This window comes from Apteryx rowi, unplaced genomic scaffold (assembly GCF_003343035.1).
Source record: "Apteryx rowi isolate R43461 unplaced genomic scaffold, aptRow1 scaffold_251, whole genome shotgun sequence".
In the NCBI taxonomy this organism is placed as follows: domain Eukaryota; kingdom Metazoa; phylum Chordata; class Aves; order Apterygiformes; family Apterygidae; genus Apteryx; species Apteryx rowi.
Window position 1 is genome coordinate 1,040,551 of NW_020448875.1, and position 22,657 is coordinate 1,063,207.

A 22,657-nucleotide genomic window follows, 5' to 3' on the forward strand; every position below is an offset into this window, starting at 1 on the left:
TGTTGCTGGAGAGTTTTAACACGGCTGGGGGAGGAGGGCCCGGAGGGGAGTCATTCCCCGAATGTGCGAGGAGCGCTTGGGTGGGGTGTCGTGCCGTGTCGTGTCGTGCCGTGTCGTGCGGCTGCTTGTTTTGTACTTCTGGAGACCGGGGGGGTTAAATGCCCTTTTTTCTCTGCGCTCCCGTGCGGGGGAAGAGCGGGTTGGACCCCGAGGTGGTTTGGAGGAAGCGGTAGGGAAACGCTGCCCGGGCTGTTTGGGGCTGATTCGGGGGTTTCGSTAACACGGGACACGAGCGTTTTGACGCGCAAAACGCTGTGCGAGGCGGGCTGCGCCGAGTCCCTCAAGCTCCGTTTTGTCTCATGGTTGTTGGGGTTTTTTTTAGTTGTTTTAAGAGTATCTCTTGGTATGTTTGCAGAGCACTACTTCGGAAACCGTGCTTTTTTATTTTATTTATTTATTTTTATTTATTTTTGCAATAGGTCTGAGAAAACCCTTGGTCGTGTATGCTGTTTTTACTCGTCCCCTCATATTATAGAAGAAAAAATGCTTTTTTTGGTGGGGGGGGAGGGAAAGAGGAAGAGGAAATGAAGGTTTGTAAGCGTGTTCGCTGTTCGTAGAGTCAGGTAGATCTTAATTTGTTCTCAGGCTTAAGTAAGGTGAGGAGTACGGATAAGTGGCTTTAAGCACAAAACGTGTATGAACTAAAGCTGGGAAGATTTAAACTTTGTAGGGAGGAAAGCGTTAAACCGATGGCCAGGGCAAGCGTTTGAGAACGCGCTCGGAGCGGATCTGATAGACACCGGCTACGTGCCCCTGCTTCAAACTAATGGGGATGGAGGAGAAGGAAACCGGTGGAAAAAACCTACAATTTGCACGAATGATACCCTGTAAAAAATATATTGTGCTGGAGAAATGGACTGTGCCGTGCAGACAGTTTGTGGGCTCTGCGAAACCCTGAAGTGCCCGCCTGCGTCCCGTGATATGACTAGCTCATTTCTGCAGGGCTCATCAGGTACAGACTCGGCTTCCTTCCTGGGATGGTGCAGCTGGCATTTGATTTCCTCCGTGGATGGGAGAGGAGGAGTCCTGTGCAGTTTTCTTTCCTGAGATGATTGCATTTTCTTTGGCCTTGCTGTACCCTGCCTCATTAGTAGGAACTGCATCTATATTTATTTACCATTATACCGTGTCCCTTGGGATGTCGGGTGTAGTTTGGAGTAGGTATATATGGATTTATCACTCTTAACGTTTTTTTTTCCTCCTGTCATGCTAGGGCCAAATCCTTCAACAGCAGAGAGCAAACTTAATTTATGTCTGTGTTTTGCATCTCCCTTTTTGCCATTTCTCTTCCAAATTGCTAAGAAAACATTTCTGACATACAGATTGGGGAGGGAGGTAGGGGAGAAGTGGRAAATGGATGTACTAATATAACGCCGGGGATGCGTTTGTTATCTGCCTGTTCTAGGAGCACTGGGCTCCCCGAAGAGCAGGGTCTGCTATTGTATGTGTAAACTGTGATCCTGGGATTTGGGAACACTGTGTCTTTTCTCCGATGTGAAGATTCTTCTTCAGCCCCACGGCAGCCGCAACTTTTTGTATGGTTGACGGAATCGTCTGACGAGCCTGGGCATGAGGCTAGGAACAAGGAACTTGTGTTTTCCTTAGCTGCGGCTCTTCTTCCTCCTATCRTTCCTTTAGCCACCGGTGTGAGCACCAGAACAGGCATCAGCGTTTTTACGACTGTGTCATCCAACTCTGTTCAGAGCAGGTCTAGACGACATTGTGGTATATGCAGTCTGCCAGCTGTCTTACAGGAAYGCTACCATAGGTGAAACTGCAGGGTTTGTAAAGAGTGGTAAGGAAATCTTCAGGAAAATCCCGTGTGCATGAGGCCTGCTTATCTCTACACCTACTTTATTAAGCAATCTTAAGCAATTCCTTTCTATTTGTTGGCCTTTTCTAGAAAATATKCATCTCTAGTATTGTAATTGTGATAATTCCACAGAATTAGTAACCAGCATCTGCTTCAGAAAGCTCTCTTCTAAGGCTGTTTCTGTATTTATAGTGTGGATCTTACTGGTATCTTTCAGAGGGATATTAAGAGTTCGTGGCTGTCCAGTGTTTTGAAAATTAAATTATTATGAAGCACTTAATAATGATAATCTGTAAGTTCATGAAAGTGTTCRATATGTTTTTTTTCCCTTCATATCAGGAGCTGGGGAAGTAGGAGGTGTGTGACTCTCTCTTTTTAAATTATTTTAATTTTATTTTTAACAAAATAAACACATTTCAAGAATTGTGCTATTGTTAACTTTTAGGACTGCTCTTGTTTCTGGGATGTCAGTGGGACAGTGATAATATTTGGGTCTTTAGGGTATGATGATGGTAGGGAGGGGACCTGGAAGAATTAATGAAACTGAAAATGAGCAATAAGCAGATCTGTGTGAGATGACAGCATATTTTAATCTAAGGAAAGGAACTTGTGCTTTACAGTTTTTTTTTTTTTTGGGGGGGGGTGTAGAGCTCGTAGAGACACTACAAAATTACGCATTACAGAATTGAAATACAGAATTACAAATACTTTTTATCTTCTGGGAAGCTTTTAGGATTTAAAATCAACCACTTTAAGGGATGCTTCCAACTTAAGAATCCTACTGTGAAGGAAGATGCCTTTATTTGTCTTACTGATAACTTTATGCAGCTTGGACACTTCTAAAGTCACTGAAGTCTGTTTCGCTTTATACCAGTTTTAATGGAGCGGGCTCTGAGTCCACGTGCAAGTCCTTGTGGGATTGGGCCTTTAATTATACCTATCCTGATAATATTATCTTGTCGGTTGTCAATTATGTGAGACCAATGGCATGATTATAGTGGGATTTTTACGAGTTGTTAAGGAGAATTTGATTTTTTGGGGAGGGAGGTGGCTAACTCATATCCCTAAAGCTGTTTATGTGTTACATTACCAATGAATTACAGTTTAGTATTCTAATATTGTTGTATTGCCCGAAGCTCCTTTCTGACACGCATGAAGATTGGGGCAGTTGGGTAGCTAAATATATTAAGAGTTCATATTTCAACAGTCAGGCAGGCAAACTGACTGTATGTTAGCTGTGAATGCAATTTCCAATGTTAATGCTAAAGATAAGTGTTTTGACAAGTGCTTTTGATTTGGGGAACAATACAAACAAGAATAACAGGATATGAAAAAAAAAATTGTTCTTTTTCATTTTGCAGGTGGCAGACTGAGGTATAGAGAGATTAACTTGCCCAGATTTGTACATGGAGTCTGCGGAAGAGCTAGTAATCAGTCCCTCATCTCCAGAGTTTGTCAGGCTTTAATCAGAGTTTTTCTTCCTCTCTTCATTAATTGGCTGACTTCCACATTTTAAAAATAACATCTAGAGATTATTTTTCTTTCTTCCAGTTTCAAACTCTGTAGCCTGAAGTTTTTTCTTTTTCAGTTGAGTCTTGAAAATACTAGGTTGAAAAGCTTCATCTTAAACAGCACCTCCCTGACATATGATACTATCTTGAAACAGCCTCTGTCAAGTGAACCCTCTCATTGAAATCATGCGAGGAATTTTGTTACTCAACACTGAAGATCTTCTGGGGGAAAGGAGGTTGCAAGCTGTTAACTATGTGGTCTTCCTTGCACGTTGGCACGTAAAATATTCTTATATATTGAGGCAGTCATGTGGTCCGCAAAAAGAAGTAGCAAATCGGCTCTCTAGACACTGGCCAACTGAAAATTTCATCTCGAAACTGTGAGAAATACGTTCATTTTTATGTTGTGCCTGCTAAAGAGATGCACTAGGTTGAAAATCTGCTCTTTCTTAAACACAGTATTGTTTGATTTCCCTCCCGTCTCCTCCCACTCAACTGTGTGCTTACACAGGGTTAGCTTGTGGCCATAAAAGCATGTCGAGAAGCTTTTTATGCTAGATAACCTTAAAAAGTATACTGTGTTTGGGATGCGTCTGTTCTGTGCTGTTCCGATCAAGTTGACCAAAATCCCGTCGTTAACGCAGGCTTACTGCAAAACGCGCGGCCGAGCAAAGTGCTCGTTTCGCAGTTATGAAACTGCTGCGATCACAATTACGGCCTCGTAAAGCCTAACCTAATCAGAAGTGATCGATTTATGGCCATAACTTGGGTGGCGTGCGAGGGTAGTACCGCTCTGATGTTTCCGATTGGATTCATTATGGCCGAGCCGGTGTCCTCCTTAACCGTTCTGTGATAAAATAATACTTTGTACCTTCATTTGTAAATCCCAGGGCTTTCCAGCGGTATCAGTATTTTACAAATGGAGAAACTGAGGCATGAGGGCCAAGTGATTCACTCAAGGTCACAGACTGAGCTGGCGACAGCTGAACACAGCTGTCTCTTTATTCCCCATCCATTGCTCATTTACATCTGTGATATATTAATATATTAACCATATAAGGAATTTATTGGCTGATCTTTTAATGTGCTCAATAAGAATAGCTAAGTCAATGAGATTTTTACAGTGATGGGAGGATTTCCCATGTTCCATTGACTTCTGTGGTTTGACACTTGTCATCCTCATTTATTCTCTTAATTTTATCGCTTTTAAATCCATTAGATTTTTCCCTTTCTATCATGCCAAAAGCACCGCTGGGGTAAATTTTCTCATAAAAGCATAAGGGATGCCCCTTTGTCTTGTATAGCTTTTCTTCTGCCTTTTTTAATTGGAGTCTTTGAGTGTTGGACTTCAAATCTATCTCAGGAATGCACATGCATGTTTGTTATTTGTTTGATTCAGCACCGTGTTAATGTCGATGCCAAAAGGTTGAACAATTACAGTTTTGATGTGCTTTTTTTTTTTTAAAGAATTAAAAAATAATCTATGACTGGTTATTTTACTCAGCTACGTGCAGATTTCCCTTTCCCAGCTCTTAATCAAAGCTGCATGCAGAATCTGAAGTTAAAGACGACTGCTCTTAAAACTGAGGACTGCTGTAGTGTAGTGCTTTTGACCAAGCGTATTCTGCTTTATCTTTCCTGTGCAGCCAACTAGAAGGTATGGAAGGTCAGTTAACTCTTTCTCCTACCGAATTACTGTATAAACGTTTACTTTATCATTTAATGTTGGTTTCCGTGCAACAACTAGACTGAAACTTTATTTATAAGCTTAACCCTTCATCAAGCTTTATGCATGTATGTACATACGTACCAAAATGACTTCCGTAGGATGACTTGYCAAAGGCCTGGCTTCGTGTATATGTCCACGCAAGTGCTTTCTTCCAGTCACTATTTGCCTGATGGGTGGAGTAATGTTTTCAGATCTACAGAAGAGTTTCTTGCAGCCTGAGGAAACAAATTCTATTTTATTACCTGCTTCATGCATAGAGATGGCATTCTTTTATTCTCTTTGCCTATAAGAGGTGTATTTAGGCTACGTTTCTGTGAACCGTCTTCACTGCTGTGGTGCTAGATGAGGTATTAATTTGGTGCTAAGGAAATAATTTACAAGCCAGGCATACAAACTATATTAATTATGTTTCACTCTAAATGCCTCCAGCTGAATCTCACTTGCCCTGAATTCCTGGCCTTGGTCTTCTCCATGCTTTTGAACTCCATAGCTAAGACGTCTTGTTTTTCTTTCATAAAACCAAAAAATGGCAGTGAATCTTATGTTCATCAATAAACCGACTGTTACTGCCGAAACAATACTGTAGGCCGCTCTTTCAGCGAGCCTTGTGAACAGCCAGTTTTATTCTCCTGATAAGCTTGTGTCCTATCAATTAGGAAGTGTAGCATATAGTCATTTCCTGCGTTTCGAGCTGCCCATTTCTTATGAACTCTGAAGCAAGTACTGAATCTGCTTTTTGTTCCTCCAGTGGCACTGTTATATTAATGGAAGCAGAAAGCATTTAGTTAGTTCGTAAAATACAAGCACTGTTTCTACTTGGATATTTTTTCTGACCTTTATTTTGGACACTTTCTCTGTCATGATCAGCTTCTCTGATTACAATGTTGGCTTTCACTAGAAATGTCTTTGTGATTTAACTCGCACGGCTTTAGGGTTTGAGCAACGGCGTATGCAGCAGCTCTCGCATGCAAGCAGGACTCAAATAAATGTTGAAAAAGAAAGCTCTTCCTAGCAGCGAGATCTCACTGCGTTCTCATTTCTAAGGCCCTGCCATCAGCCTTACGTTATGACCCAGGGCAAACTTGTTGACCTGCCTGTGTTCCAGTGGGTGATATGAAAATAATCCTTTCGGGGCTGTCGAGATGTTTTCATRTTTGTAAAGTATTTGAAGCTTCCTTGCTGCGTAGCGTGCTCAAAGTGCACGCTGCTCTCAATAGCATAAACATGAGTGATACGAGTGTATTTATGCAGAATGAGAACTAGTTATTTAAGCTAATGCTGRCTTTCATGTCACAGATGGGCGAGATAAGTAGTTCATCACCGGTTTTCTCAAGTGAGTTGTATTAGGCGCTGTCTGCAAGACCTCCCAGGCAGGACTTCTCTTACTGGTTTGCATTTAGGAGGGCTCCATCCGTTTGGAGCTGTGGTGTTTAGTGATAACAACGCCAGCCTGAAAAAGAGGAARCTGAGTGAACGTGAAACTTGTCCCCCTTTTAATTTCCTCATCCTCAGAAGTAGACCGAGGTTAGTGTATTGGAGATTCACAAACTTTAAGGCCAGAACAGCCAATTAAACGGCCTTGTCTGATATGCTTTATATCACAAGTCTGTAAACTTCAATCATTTTCTCTGAAACTGAGTCAAAAAACTGATGTTTGGCTAAAAACAGTTTGAAAGCCTTCCAGCCTTGCGGGTCCATCACTGGTAGTTTCAAACCCATCACTTCTCTTGGTAGCTTGTGCCATCTCACTGTTAAAAATAAGTGGCTGACTTCTAATTTGAATTTGTCTTAAGTTCAGCCGCTGGTTCTTGTTATGACCTTCCTGACAAGATTAGAGCCCTTTAGTATCCAGTACTTTCTTGCCATGGAGGTACTTACACACTGTAATCAAGTTACTTGATTGATAAGGAAACAGAGTTGAGCTTTTAAGTCTCACTCTGAGGCATTTTCTCCAGCACTCAGATCATCCGGTGATTCTCCATGGTCTCCATTTGTTTTTATTTTTAACGTTGTGGAAACCAAAAATGGCAAACGTTCCAGTCTGCCTGATCCATACTGAATGCCGAGGTGTGATGACCCTTCTTGCTACCCAGCTATTTAAAAGGTTCAGAGCAACCCTTCTGCATGGGGAAATGCTGTTCATGAGCCTGTTCTGACACTGACGTTTTTTCTAGAAAAGTTTGCCATTTAGGAGTTATGGTCTGCATTTCGTAGAATATAAATTAGCCTTTGTATTCCAATGTATTTTGCTTTTCTGAGCTCAGCTAAGTTAGGTATTCAGACTTCTTTCATTTGCCGCCCTCTCCTCATAATTATGTGCTGTTCCTATAATCTTGGTATCAATCACAGRTTTTTATCTGCAGCGATAAAAATGTTGAACTGCATCAGACCTTAAATTTAGTGACAAAAAATTAGCATGATGCAATAGCAGGAAGTAGCTTAAGAACTGGCTAACTGACAGATCTCGGAAAGTAGCAGTCGATACGGAGCAGCCGACGTGGACTYGCACTAGAACCAAAGTGTGCTTCGTGTACATATTTTCTTCAACTACTTCTGTAATCTCAAAGAAGGAAGTTAGTCCTTCATCAAGGCATTTGCCATAAAAACTTGCTGACTGGCACTACCTATGTCCCTGCTCTCTAATTCTTTACTGGGAAATTTTTTTGATGTCCAGGTGACCACCTTACAGCTCTCCAGGTGTGCTCTATCCCCTCTTTGAGCATTAGCGCAGTAGGAACATTGACCCAGCGTGAGGGTTTGCCATGATGTTGCAGAGGTTCCCTCGTTAAAAGAGCAAAAACCCTGCAAGACCACAGAACCCCCTCTTCGGTGCGTGTTTCCTAGGCTGATTTAAAAATGYTCCCCCATAACGGATATGCTTACAGTCATCTTTTATTACTTATAAATTAGAAGGTACCTCGTGTGACGAAAGCATGTTGCCCCATAGCTTTCTAATGGAGAATGGTTCGCGATAATCTTGGCTCTCCCTTGAGAGGCTCTTCCCTCCTAAATACTGCTGTACTTTTTTTTTAAAGTCTTGACTCTTGCGCTTCTGTTTGTAAGAGGAACATCCCAAGACATTTTGTTCCTGAATGTCTCCAAGTATAAAAACTGAACGCTTTTTGGGGAGCGGTGGCGTTATCTGCTTGCAGATCACTTGGCATCATGGAAGTGAAGACCCTCTAGCCTTTGCAGACGGCTACTTTTGAAGAGACTCATGAATCATCCTTCAGTTCGTTTCATGGGCATAATTCTGATAAATACTGATGCCACTCCGCGGTCACACTCGAGTAAACTGTTTTCTTCATAGCAATATGCCTTTTACTTCTTGTTTAAAAATGCAGCTCCCTTTATGTGCTGATTGTTTGTTTGCCTTGAATTTCCCTTTTGCTATCCCAAACAGATTTAGCTTTTAGTCCCACCATGTTCCAGCTGTGATCAGGAGCTCACACGGATATCTCTTCCTATAGGAAACTCAATATTTACGTTGCTGTAGAAGTAGCCTGTTTTCTTGTTGGGGCACTGTGTGAAATAGAGGATCCTGAATCCAAACTTGATTTTAATACCATAGTCAGTAAGAAGTGATGTTTTTTTTAAGGTAGATGTTGGAGAGGACTTGCTCCATGACAAAGTCCCTGTTTTGAAACCTGCAAATTCCAGTCAGATAAAACACAGAGGGCTTGGGCGAGTGTCCGAAGCTTGGGGTGTCTGCTTCCTTTCCGGCTATCGAGTGAGAAACCTGCCGTAGAGGTAGGTTTTGAAAACAGTTTCGGAAAGGGGGGGGGAAAGGGAAGAGTACTGATGCACAGGATCTTGGAGGCTTGGAAAGATACTGTAAGAGACGGTAGGCCGTTTCTGCTGCTTGAAATCTAAGGTGTGGCGAGTAATGCGGACTCAGAAATGTGTGCTGTTTTGTTGGACGTGAATATTTCTTACAGTGCGAGCCTCTGAGCTCAGCCAGCGGCTTTCCTGCCTCCTAGCTAAATTGCTATCTGATTTTTCTGCTCCTCTGCTGTCTTCTTGCAGGAGTTGTTTATTGACTGAAATTGTTTCCATATGGCTGCAATGTAGAGCTTGATTACATTAAACGTGGCGCTTTCCTGTGGCATTGCAGTGCTATGGAAAGATCATCCCTCTTTCTCTCCTTCCAACCTCCCCTTCCTCCATTAAAATCTGGTTTTTGGAATGTGTATAACTTGTTTAGGTAACATCTTTCCCCCTCTTGAGGCTTGTGTAACTAGAAAACTGGGATCCAGTTCTTTTGGGGCCTTTGTATTTGATAGGTTGAGTTTGCTTGTAAAATGATGATAAAATACTTAAGTTGAAGACTCTAGTGGTGTGATTGCAGCTTGAGAGCGTTACTGGAACCGGGGCCCTACCGTGCTAAGCGCTGAGCGAGCACGCAGTAAGAGTCAGTCCCTCCAAAGAGCTTACTGCCCATCAAGACAGGCCATTTAAATTGTATTTGTTTACGCTAATGAGAATCAATTTAAATAGTACTCCAAGAAGGTGTTAAAATTCCTGTGCTTGGAAGCTTTGGGCTACTAAGGGGCCAAATTCCCCACTTAGGGAGTCTGGAAGCTGTATCTAGTCTGCAGAAAACAGATCCATTTAATGGCAAATGGATGCATCTGTATCTTTGATAAGAATAAAAGTTGATTGCTGGTTGAGTTAGCTAATAAAACCAGTAGCGAAGCATCTCCACCCTCTCTTAGCAATTAGTGTTACAATTACTTTCTTTTACAAACTTCAGTTTATGACATGGATTCCAAAATTGATTTTTTAAATTGAAAATTGATTCTATTTAGATAGGTCTCAAAAAATATAAATCCCTCTTTCTTAAACCTGTATAAAATTGTTGTTTATGTAATGCCTGCATTTCTTGTATTTAAAAGGAATCTAAGCAATGTATTTTTTTTATAGCCACTACCTCAAATAAAGTCAAACCAGTGAGCTGATGGTGGTCACCGTTGGCTAAGCACATGGAACCAGAATCTGATGATGTAGTAAACCAGCTTTTGACAGTAGCAGTCYCTTCTGCATGTGCAGAGAGAATATTTTCTTCATTTCAGTATATTCAGATAGTTCAGATCAAAGACTAGTTAATTCAAAACCGAGAAAGCGTTTGGGAGCTGTAAATGCAGAAATGCTTGTTTGTCCTCTCCTGATGTAAAGTGAAAAAAAGAACGATGAGGAATGAGATTCGCTAATACTAAAATCTTTCAGTGGAGGACACAGCAAGGTTCAATTCACTTAATAAAGATAATTCATTTGTTTTCATGAAATCACTTTTAAATGCAGACCATGTTTCCATAACGTTTTTATGCTTCCAGCGCATATGATGTATCATTCAAGATTCATAAAACTGTAATACATAAAAGCTGGCATTTTTAAATTGTTTTATAAACAGTCTGGCTAATAACCCAGGGTAGGAACTGGAAACCAGGTACGCTGTTCAGGCTCTTGCTTGTAAAATGAAACAACTTCAACAGGAGCAAGTGAGCTTTCCGAACACCTGGGCGTCTGGTAGCTTGTCAGGTGGTGTAGAGCACCCTGAAGCTACAAGGGAGCTTCAAGCCACAGGTTATTTAAATGCGGGTGTCCTATAGTTTAGAAGCGTTTCACCCAAGAGCCGATGGGCAAAAGGAAGACAGTGACCGTGAAGCAGTCGTGACTGTCCCTTCTGCTTGTCCTTTTCCTCAAAGGACTTGCTGCTGCTTGGTGCTTGGGGAAAGGGCTTTGGGCACCTCGTTCTAGTTGAGATACTGCAAGGCTTAAAACCATGATATGATGGCGCTGCCTTCCTTCAGCCCGCACTGAGGTTCAATAGAGGGGCAGATTAAACAACTTATTCTCTTTGTGTTTCCTGTTTTCTGCTTTAGGCGGCTCCTTGTCCACCGTGGTGGCTTTGGGGGATTCTTTTAGATCCTTCTTAGGTGACTTGCACACGGTGCGAGAACAACCTTTTTGTGAAAGGCTGTGGATCCCGCAGTTATGGCAGGCTGCCTACGAATCCTAATTTATTTTGAAAATCTTTCTATTCCCGATTCTGCATAAGGGTTTGGGAAATGTAGGCTGGAGGAGCCTTTGAGCCTCTCAGATGTTTGAGAATGGAACAGAAGTAGTACCGAATATCTGTAATTTCCATCAAATTTCAATTCCTTTAAGGGATGAGCGCTTCAAACAAGATATAACTAACATTAGAGGCAGAGGGAGTACTCTCTCTTGGTTTTCACAAGAACTGAACTGGAACTATATTGAGGAAACCTCCTTTTTTTTAATTARCTGGAGATCACTGAGTTCCAGGTCCTTTCATACTTAAGCGTAATTAATTCTCCATTGTTTTTGCTTTTGAGAGACTTTTACTGTCCACTTTCCAGAGGAGACATTGTCCCTTCCTCCAATTATTTGATGAAACAATTTACTACGTGCAGCCTTCCTCCTCCCACCCTCCATGGTAGCCGCTGCTTAGAAATCTGCTCCTGGAGTCCCCTTGTGTGCTGCTGCCCAGCTCCGCTCTATAGTCTGTCTCTTGTGCTTAGAAAACTGCACAGTGTCAGGATTGAAACACTTTCAGTCTTTGTGCCTACTCAAAAAAAAAAAGTCCATAATCCTGGTCTTCTGGTTATTAGCATGTGTTAAATGTTCTCTGGCAAATAACTGGCGAGAGAGGATGGTCCCTGAGTTTTCATCTAAAAAGAAGCACTTCTGAGAAAAGGCTGCAGGCTCAGAGCCATTGTTTTATTGCCTATTATCAATATATTTTGGCTGCAAATGTGTTGTTTGTTTTTTTTTTCCTTTTCTTTAAATGTTAAAGGGAGGGCTTCTGACTTCTGACTTCTTTACGTGGAAACGTTACTTGGACAGTTGTCCTCAGCTCCCCTGCGTTAATTTGTGGATGTGCTGAGTGTGAGTTCTGGGTACTTCTATCCGCCAAGGAAAGTCTTAGTCCACGGCTGGTGTTCCCAGAAACCAGTGAAATTGCGAATAATGTTTCTGCCTGCTGCTGCATCTCGATTCTTTCTTGCCCCTTTTCCCTGCTGTTGTTGACGGTCTTGCTTTTGTACCTGTTCCTGTGCTCTTCGCAGTCAGTTTCCTGTTATAAACTTATCTTAAAATCTGTTTTAACCAACCGTTCAGCTCTGGCCTTGGTCAGCCACAAGACAGAATTGATTTAACAATGTTCTTTCAAGTGTCTGAAGCCACCAGGCCAACAAAGTGCGTGTTTCCACCTCGCGGCTCTGAGAGAGCTCGTCTTCGTAGCAAGGCCGTGTCTCTGTAGTCCAGTCGCTTACACCAGTGCCAGCCAAGCTTTTACGTGGGAAAACTGTGTATGCTCCAAGGAGAAATTAAACTAATAGTTTATAGACAAATCCTTGACTTTTTTTTTGTCCTCCCTTCTTTCTTTCCTGCTTATTTCCAAAAGATGGACCTTTTAAAGCCTTGTACAGTAGTTCTTACAGACGTGCTCGTCTCCCTGGGTTTAACGTCAGGGCTTGCACATGGAAGGGTCAGGAGGCAGCTGTTTAATCGCCTTTGCGCATGGTGGACCTTTGAAATGTAAATTCAGGAAGGTTCCTGCTTTGCTACGCAGCACCACTGGTGCATGCACATGCTACTTCCAAAAATAAGCACGTGTGTCTTGAAAGTACTGCTTTAAGATGGGCTGTGATCTGCAGTAACGGAAGAATTGCACTGATTTATAGCTTTGAATATAGGCATAAAATAAGACTGACTTAGAATTGCAAAACGCAGGCTGGAGACTGAGTTCAGGTTGAATAAAGAATAGCCGTACCGGTCAGCTCAGAAGTTTGCCTTCTCTCTCGCACAAGCGTAGGCAACTAGCAGTTGTGGATCCTAGGAAAGACTATAATAACGAGGCAAAYATAGTGATATCTCCCCAGTATATACCTGTAAATACCCACAGTTTGTGGTTCAGGCATTTAGTATATCTTTTTGTATCCCATGTTTTTCACTTAATGAGGTCTATGCAAGTGAAATCATAACAGCCCGTTAGTCTGTTTTAAAGAAACTGCTATCCGAGAACCGCGTCCGCTGCGCTGCTCTGCACTCTTCAGCCTTGCGTCCGCGGAGGCTAGGTAGCCTGTGTGAAGGCAGGTCAACCCTTTTCAYGGGGACCGAACCTGCTGCCGTTTGGAAAACTAAGTTTCTGTGGGCTCGTCGGCGCCTTTGGGGCAGCGTGGCTGCTGTTCTGCAGTCGTTCTGCTTTGTGGAGCTGTGTCCCGGGCAGGYGGTTTCGGATCCCTTTGGCTTTTTCTTCTTCTTGCTCATCACTGCAATCATCTGTCCTGTCTTCTGCCCCCTACCACTGCTGGATTTCTCTCTCAATGCTGCCTTTTCTTTTCCCTATAAAATCCCAGACTATTTTCTTGTCTAAGATGGTATTTGTGAGAGAGGTGTGAGTTTTTTTTCCTTTTTTTTCCTAGCTATGTATTTGATAGCCTCTACTTTGGGGAGCCTGACCTCCCACCGGTTTACCCAAAACGCTAGTTTCACATCGTGTATGTGTGAACATACAGTTTCAAATGCTGCCTAACGGTGCTAATTCTTTAATCAAGAGGAAGGAACTGGAAACGGCACTCCGAATGCAATTCCCRTGAGCTGCACCACTGAAAGCGCAGGGGTTGATATTTTTCTCCAGATGTTCATGTTTCCTGCTTTTATTTTTATATATGTATAGAAAAAGGTGTTGGCTTTGTCACTTTGCACTTGAACTAGAAATTGTAGTCTGTTTGTGGTGCATAATAGAAAAGTCTCTTTTTTTTTTCCTTTTTTTCTTTTTTTTTCCTTCTTTTTAAATACTTTTGGTTTAACAGTTTCTCTGTAGGGGAAAAAAGAAAGATTGAGACATCCTTCCAGGGAAATACAGAAAGAGAGAACAGCAATAGCTGAACTTCACGTTGTCTGCTACTAGGAGGGAAGGTAACAAAGTAGATTGAATGGTCCCTTGCTTGCTCCGTTTTGGAGAGGCCAAGGGGAARCAGGAGCCTGAGGAGAAGAACCTGCAAATAAACTGCTGTGAGGGGAAATTTGCATTTCTCCGTGCGGGAAGTTGGTGGTAACCATTCTAATATGAACATATCAAGTGGCTTTTCTTAGCCTGAAATGAGTCGCATGCTTGAATTTCGCTGCTGCTGCTGATTCCTRTCCAAAGATTTCTGTCTTACAGCTGTGTTATTAAAAATTTATCAGGCAACTTGAGATCAAAGCAAACATATATTCTCTTTACTGGGTAAACTTGGGTTTTGTGGAACACAGGCATTGCTTCCATATATTTTTATGTAGGAATTTTGTCCTAGTGAAAACGGACAGCCTTTAGATTTTGCCATTAGACCCAAGATCTGGAAAAACAGGGTTTCATCCCAATGATTAATGGTGGTCTGAGTGTCTGTTGTCTTTCCTTATCTCCCAAGTAACTTTTTATGAASAGTCGGAGCTCTCCTGAGGTGCTGTACTTTATCTCTGTTCCTGAGTTGAAATCTTCAGTACTGGGCTTCATTTTTATTTTTTTATTTTTTATTATTTTATTTTTTTTGCACATGCTTTTGTGTTCCACGTAAACTAGGTTTCCCACCGGTGTGTTGCAGGACTACCTTTCACTGTCTTAAGGCTTAGTCCTGAAAACGTTTATATAGATAAATAACCTTATGACTGATTGTAGTCTCACAGTTGGGGCATAAGGGTATAAGCTGTCTGCAGGAGGGGGATGATCCGTCTCTGATGGGTGTTCATGGCTGAGAAGGAAGCAGCCCTCCTTCTGTAGGTGTTGCAGTGATGATCTCCTGGTTAGAGATATCTCCTGTTCGTTCATGCTTCTTCTATGAATAACTTCCTCTTGTTCTCCATTCCCACCTTGCCCCGTACTTAAGAACATCAAAAAAAAAAAAAAAGCTGTCAACTTTGGTGTCTTTTATCAAAATTTTAGGCTTTTTTTAACGTGTCAGCTTTGAGAATCAGCTTAGCTAAGAATCTCAAGTTTTRCCGGGACCCGAGACCTCACTTGTTGCAATGAAAAGCTTCCAGATGTTGAACCCTAAAGGGGTCCCGGTCAAGAAGACAACTAAAGACCCCTTAATCTCCAGGTTTCTGAAGGGCCAGGATTGCTCACACTGAGGCATGTCCGAGGGTTGTACCTCCCGCTTCTCCCTTGCTTTGTATTCCGCGTCTGAACTGTCCCATGTCTCCAGCTTGTTGGCAGTTGCTGAGGTTTTTATGTCATCTGTTGCTTTTGCGCTTGGTGGGATTTGTGTATGTGAGTCCGGGGGCATAATTTAGCCCTTGGCAAGCTATTATTTTAAAGCACAGATAAAGACTGGGAAAAAGGGGTGAAAGAAAGACAAAATTCTGAAAAGCTGCTAGATCTTAAAGATTAATCAGCCTGGTTTAAATAGCGAGCAAAGCTAAAAGCATTCGTTCCTACGCGTTCTGTTTTCTTCCATTCTGCTCTTGCAGAGTTGTTTCTCCAGGGGCAGATTTCAAGCTCTGCAAGACCTGAGCTCTTGCATTAGTGTCAGGACACAGGGTAAGATTATTTGTGTGAATACATATATATAAACAGTCGCATTACCTGGGGTTACTTTCATGCTTTCATACTCAGTGGAATTACAGCCTCATGTTGCACGATTGCTTATCTGTTATTCTGTTTATACATATCTTTATCTGTATTTACACTCTCATGCCCAGGAGCTCTTGCATATGAGCTTCCATCCTAAGCGAAACAGAAATCGGTGTAAATGATATGGCCTTCCCGGCCTGTGTACATGATAAAAACAGTCATATTTATAAATACTATGAGGAATATACAGTAGTATTGACACTGGGGGGACCCGCTCCGATCCAGGGCTGCTATAATCATTTAACTGGCTAACCTTTCTAGTCTCGTTTAAAGAGATGCCCCTGTGCCTGCGACCTGCTTCCAGCTCCCCTTGCAACGCGGACGGAGCAGTTTCGGCTTTGCCGTGGGRAAGGAGGGATGCAGCAGCCCGAAGGACGGGCAGAAGGCGGCGATGGGAGGGGGCCGCTCGCTAGACCAGCTCAGCTCCTGATACGGAAGCAACTCGCTTCCTTGCTCGATCTGTTTTCTACCCGCAGCCCCTCGTCCTCCCTCCTTTCCTCTCTGCTGCAGGTTTTCACCTCCTCAGCGGTGCTTTTTTCGCTGCTCGCACAAGTGGGCTCTGCAAAGGGTTGCAAACCTGTGATGGGGGAGGGCGAGGAAGGCAAATAGGTATTAGAAGGGGGTCGCTGAAAGAACTGCAGCAAAATTAAATGTTCCAGACTCTGCTTATGGTTCTCGACCGCTTGCCAGCCTTGTCTGAGAAGTACAAGCTGAAGGGATGCAGTTTTGCTATCGATATTTTTAATTAAGGTAATGTTTTGCCGAAAGGTTAATGGCTTCGAGTCTGTGCTTCCCCCATGTGTTAGTGGGATACAGGGTGGCATAGGAGGGATACAGAGTTGTTTCAGAAAAGCCGTGCGCTCTGCTTAGCTTTAGGCAAAGCAGTTGTGTTATAATACACAGAGAGTAACAGCACTTTGTGGCTAGTTAACGAATTTTTTTGGGTGCATCTTGGTGTTCTGGTGATTGCAGTGTATGTTTGTAAAACGGCATAGACTTGAAAATGCGTATTCCTTTCCTTGAGCAGCACTTGATACGGGATCAGAGTTTTCGTTTATGGTGACGAGAGCAGCTTTTTATCTCGCCCCGTCCAAAGCAAATAGCAACGGGCAGGGAGGCAGGTGGGGAGCAAGGAGAGCAGGCAGCCGGCAAGGCCTCGGCGCCGGCGGAAGGGGATGTCCGGGCAACCGCAAGCGCTCCTGAGTAGTCGTAGGCAGTGGGATAACGGCACTGCAGGGCCGTAGCGCTACGACGAAGCGAGACAAGCGGTGGATGGAGCAGTCACGTGGCGTTTGGGGCTTTGCTAGGAAGGGTTTTACCCCAAAATGCGTCTGACCCCTGATCTGCCAGCAGCGGGGTCACTACATAAGCTGGCAAGCGAGAGAAAAGCAGCAGCAGCACGAAACCCTGCTTGCCAGCACCYGCTGTCCTGTCGCTTCCCTGGTCATAATTTTTTGGGGACAGTTTTTTTTTTTTTTTTCCTTTGCTGAATGCTGCGCTTGCACATCCAGGCAGTTGAGGGGAAAAAAAATTAGCATCGCTCTTATCATGTGAAACATCTTAAAAAGGAAACTGTCTTAAAGGCAACAATAAATGCTCCGGTTATAATGCAGACTAAACCGTACTTAAAACCAGTCTGTATCCATCACTCTGATATACCCAAATCCCAGTCTGCTGATCTGATGTCAGGATGATGAATTCCGACCTTTTTTTTATTTTTTTTAATTATTATTATTTTAAGGTTTAATTGCAAACTTTATAAATACATAAAAAGTGCCTGGCTCTGGCTGTAAGGTTTATTGAATGCCTGGGAGAAGCTTTTTCATCTGGAGCGCACTGCTGTGGTTTGTGCTGGCGTATTTATATACGCACAAACACGTTTACGTGTACGTGTGCTTTATGCTTGTCTAAATAAGTAATTTATAAYGTGTGAAATTACAACCAGGTATAAATCTGATATAATTGTATGTGTGGTGGTGGCTAGAGGTCAAGTCACGGGTGATTCCTTGCTGAGTTCGGGGGTACCTGCATATGGGGAACCTGGTTAAGATGAAACAGTTTGAGGCCCTCTGAGAGTGACACCCAGGTCGGGCGGCTTTACTTAAACCGCTCCGAGGTCTCGTTTAATCCTTCCAATTTGCATAGATGAGGCCGTTGGAGAACACTCCTTAAAATACCGCGCACACGCCTGGCTTTGCCTAGCAAATCCTGCAGCTCTCGATCCCCTCCGAGCTGGTCGTGCCRGGGACGGCGCAGGTGAACGTTAGTGCCGCGTCGTGAGGCTGCAGAATCTGCTACCTCCTATTTAATCAGGTGCGGACGAAACGGTTACACGTACCCGGCGCTTTATTTGCTTTAAAATAAACCTTCCTCCGAAATGGCTGCTCGATTGGCCGAAGTTCAAGCTATTCACCCGCTTCGTGTTTGCCAGGGCGATGGCTGGATCGTGTCAGCGCACGAGGTGTCCGTAGGCTTCTGGTCCTTGGTGCTGGCTGCCGATCTGCGTGTCTGGGCTTGGCACCAGGTCTGATCTGAAACGGCATTGACTGTCTCCTCTTGGTCCCCATTCGGGCTAAAAACCTTCCTGTCTGCTTCTCTTCACTGAGTAAATCTTTCCCTAAAGTTTTGGGTGCTGCTTCTGCTGCTCCCTAGAGAGGGAGTGAGCGATTTTGCCTGCTCAAGGCACAGTTAGTAGCTTATAAACAACTTATTGCACCTGTTTGAGCCTTTCTTTTATATCCAGTGCGATATGAAACTGATAGCACCAGCCCTTCAAATTCACATTTTTAAGTAGTGGAAGAAAAGTAAGGTTTTTTGTTTTTGTTTTTTTTGCTTTTCCAGTAAGKTTTTKKKGGGGGGGAGGGTACATCTTTCTTTCTAAAAGATGGGTGCGTTTGTGTGTTTGAATTTCACATCTTTAAAAATATATCCCCAGCATTTGCATTATAGAAATGCAAGGGTCAATCCGAAAGCTTCCTTTTGGATGCTGACCAAAAGAACAACATCCCCTAAAACCATTTGGGTTAAAACACCTTTAACCCTGCAAGATAATGGAAGTTCTTTGGCTCCTCTGCAATGCAGAATCTCTTCATTCAGACGAGGCGTACAACAGCTTTTACATCTGGCTTCACAGTGGAAGGTTAATTGCGGCTATACCTGTGTGGCTCGGCGTAAATGTTACTCACGGGCCGAAGGGCCGGAGCTGCTCTGGAGCCTGACGTGYAGCCAGCTTAAGCCACGGGCCGCTCCGGCTCGTCTCCGAACGCGGGCGGCACTTCCATCGCCGCTCGGGGCAGGAATAGCTCTGCCTCCCGGCGAGGCCGAAGACCCATCGGCTATGTTGCGGCAGCAATCTTGCCTTGGGTAAGCGCGTCCCGGAGATGCTGAATTAACCTGAGTGCCGACGGCCAAAGTTAACCCTGCTGCGCGCGGATCGATCCACATCAGAGCGGCTTAAACAGCAGGCAGGAAACTTCAGTTTGAAGAATCRATCTTTAATTCTGCTTTGCCTAGGTATTTCTTAGTTATCTCCTCTGAAAGGAGAGCGGACTGCCGTGGATAACTTGATACTTTTCTAATAGGTGTCGTGAAATAACTGTAAGCAGTTACATTATTCCATATACATTTACTACACGCTACCTTAGAAAATAGTTAAATCTCTGCCTATTTCCCAGCTGGTGGTTGTTTTTTTATTTACAAATCATGTCAAGCTACATTTGGATGGAAACTGGAATTCAACTGAATGTGCAAAGAGTTTTACTTAACGTTAAAGCTGTACTTTTAAACAGTTATTTCGAAATATGCTTTTGCTTTTAAAATCAACTTACGCACCATGAGTATTGTCTGTAATAGGTAAATTTAACTTAATTTCTGGTTACCTTGCCCTTCAAAAGTGTGGGACTGGCAGGGCTCATCAGTTTGTCTTATTTTTATTCCTCGTTTCAAAGAGAGGAACTGTTTTCCCCCGCTTTGTCTATTCCCAGCTGATTTCTCAACTTTGAAAGCAGTAGTCATTGAACTGAGCTAAATGAGCGAAGGAAAAAGAAAATGTTTGTTCTTTTGTGCTTGCAGACAAGGATACTGCTTGAAAGACGGTTTGGCACTTAATCAGACGCTAGTTCCCAGCTCTTACCGAGCGACTTCCACTAGTGCGCTGCCTTGATGCTCTTTTTTCCTATGTAAAACTTCTGCAAAACATGCGTCTCGTTCACCTGACTAATTCAGGTTGGTTTTTTTTTAAAGAGAGGGAGAAAAAAAACTTATGCCCTGAAGTAAAACGTCGAAACTATCGATAACAATTATTTAGATTGGAAAGTAATTGTAAAGCTTTGGTTCGTTTTTAATCCGCCTGACTCCGCAGCGATACGGATGCGCCTCGACTGCGGGTATCGCAGCCGCGCGTGCRGAAGCCAGGGCGCGCGGCCCGGCGAAGCCCTTCGCTTATCTAAATGGTAGGATCTGCTCTGGTTTTTGTGCTCTGCCTGCCCCCTCAGTTTTTAGGATGCCTCTCTGGAAGCTCGTTGGAAAGGAGCCGCTTAAATTGCTTCTGCTGAAGGATGCACATCCGCGGCAGGATGCTCGCTGTGGAGCGGGGCTCTCGGCCGGCTATTTTAAGCTTGTTTATCTCTTTAGATAATGCTTGCCCTGGCATCCTTCATAGTACTCCTTTAACTTTTAAAGGCTTTAAATGCAAGTTAAACATAGACCATCTACTCCTGCTAAATCCTCCTTTTGAGCTCRTGCGAGATGTACCAAGGACGGCAGCAGCAGCATCTCCTCCTGCCGACAAAGCAGCGGGTCTTGAGCGAGTGGCAGGGCTGCGCTCCGTCAACGCTAAAATCGGGATTAGCGCGTGGAAGTCGGGGAACAAGAAACGGTCTGAATGGTATCGCAGGCGAGAGAGCGAAGTCGCGCTGCGGTCGCTGGAGCAGGAACTCGCGGCTCGCAAAAAGCGCATTCCCGACAGATGCGACTTCTGTGCAGTAGTTAAAAATAAATAGTGAGGAGTAAAAATAAAAAAAAAGTGCTAGGAAACAAATCGAGACATCAGTTTATGGCAGCTCCGGTTTTCTGAACATACTGAGGAATGACTTTCTGAACTCTGGAGGCAGGAACGGCTATACATAGCCCCAGTAGCTTCTTTTTGCTTTCGGAATAGCAGCTTTTCCCACTCCTCGTGGCCCGACTGYGCTGCTGAAACGAGCTACGCTCTAGCTGGTTGTTAAAATACTCGGGGAAAAAACTGTGTTTCGTCGAGTAGAGAGATTTGGAGCGGGTTTGGGTTTTCTTCTGTTAGGTCAGGGTTTCTTAGGGCTCAGGATAACAGTTTTATATTTACAAAGTTTGCCCTCCCCCCTATTTTTTGGGGGTCCAACCTTGGAACAAATGAACGCCTGGAAAACCAAGAGCAGAACTAAAGACACCCCACAGCGGGTTCAGTATGATCCGAGTTTCATGTCGCCTAAAGCTGCCACTTTCTATTACATGTTTCGTTTTATTTACCGATTAGTGATGAATGCAGAGTTTAGAAATGCACGGGTTTAAATAAATCTCTGTTTTAACAAGTAGAGTATTTGGTTTTCATTCCTTCCCTCTTAGTTTGAAGTCAGAGGCCTAAAGCTGCTTAGGATTGCGTTTAAAAAGCCCGCTTTGCGCTCTGGAGGCGCTCTTGCTTTGCTGGACGCCAAGAAAAGAGGTGAAAGTGCTCGGGGTTCACTCCTCATTTCTGAGAGTTGTAGTTTAAGACGTCGCGTGCGCGAAGCATCGTCTGAATTCTTAGCAGATCCCTCTTCCGTCTCCCTGTACTTGAGAAGTGTTGAATTTGTAAGATCCGAAGTTTCCTTAGCGTGCTGTCCCCTTCCGATGCCACCAGCGTTTCCTTTCTCCCTCGAACCTCTCCCCCGTGGGAACCAGAGGATGCAGGAAAGAAGGGAGAAAAAAATAATAATCTGGAAGAGTTCAGGTAAAGAGTCTGAGGGTTGAGGAAACTAGGTCAAAATGATGGTGCCTGGGAAAGAAGATCTCAGAAATACTTCATGCAGGAAACCCCGAAGCAGCCGCGGGGAGACCTGGGAGGCGAATCCAGCTTTCCCGAGCACTAAGACCGGTAGGTTCTAGCTAATGGTTTCGTTGCCTTTAGGAAAGGCAGCTTTTCTCTAATGGAGCGGAGCCTGCGCTACGTTAATCCCCGCTTTGGTCTGCTGATCAATGCTGGAAAACAGCACGCTGTGAAAATTTACCACTGCAGATCGATAGCCYCCAGCTACCCGACTGTATTAACGGTAATTGATGGGCTGGAGGGACCTTGTAAACGCTCCTTTGCCCCATCAGCATGTTTTCTTATTTGTTGATAGTGAGGTTATCTATAGAGGCGCCGTCGGCTGCAAATATATTTCGGGTTTTGCTCGGGATTGCTGCAGAATGGGCGTTCGTTGGTCCTTAAACCACTCCGGCATTCCCAATACGTCTAGAAAGCGGTAATGGAAACATATTAGTTGCTAGTGAATCTTGTAAACTTTTAAATAAAAACACTCCCCCCCCCCCCATTATTTATATTCAGTGGATTAAGATACGGAGAAATATCCAACTAACTTTGGCCCCAGGATGCCATTTTAAGGGATAAATGATCAAGGTTATGCAAATGAGTGAATTGATCAAAACTGGTGATTTCAATCACTTTGATTTACATCAGCAAGAGGGAAGCTTTGATGTAAATCACGGATTTTAATCTTGTTTTGGGATTGTACTTTCATTATTTTTCTAAAGACTTTTTTGTTTGTTTTTCTTCCCCTTCCATTGACCGGTAACTGTTTGGAGCTGGTTTATTTGCAAACGAGTKAGCTGCCGAAGTTAATTTCTGTCCTTTCTTTGGGCAGGAGGSGGAAAATGCTCATCTAGCAGGGGGAAAG

General features: G+C 43.5%; 1 protein-coding gene across 16 annotated transcripts in view; it reads left to right on the plus strand.

Moving 5' to 3' along the window:
• The first annotated feature begins 46 nt into the window (after positions 1-46).
• Positions 47-22,657, plus strand: part of HMBOX1 (homeobox containing 1) — a 117,236-nt gene continuing 94,625 nt past the window's right edge. For all 16 annotated transcript variants that reach the window (XR_003253682.1, XR_003253680.1, XR_003253681.1 and 13 more), the window contains exon 1: positions 47-229. The gene's annotated coding sequence lies outside the window, so the exon portion shown is untranslated. The remainder of the gene's footprint in view (positions 230-22,657) is intronic.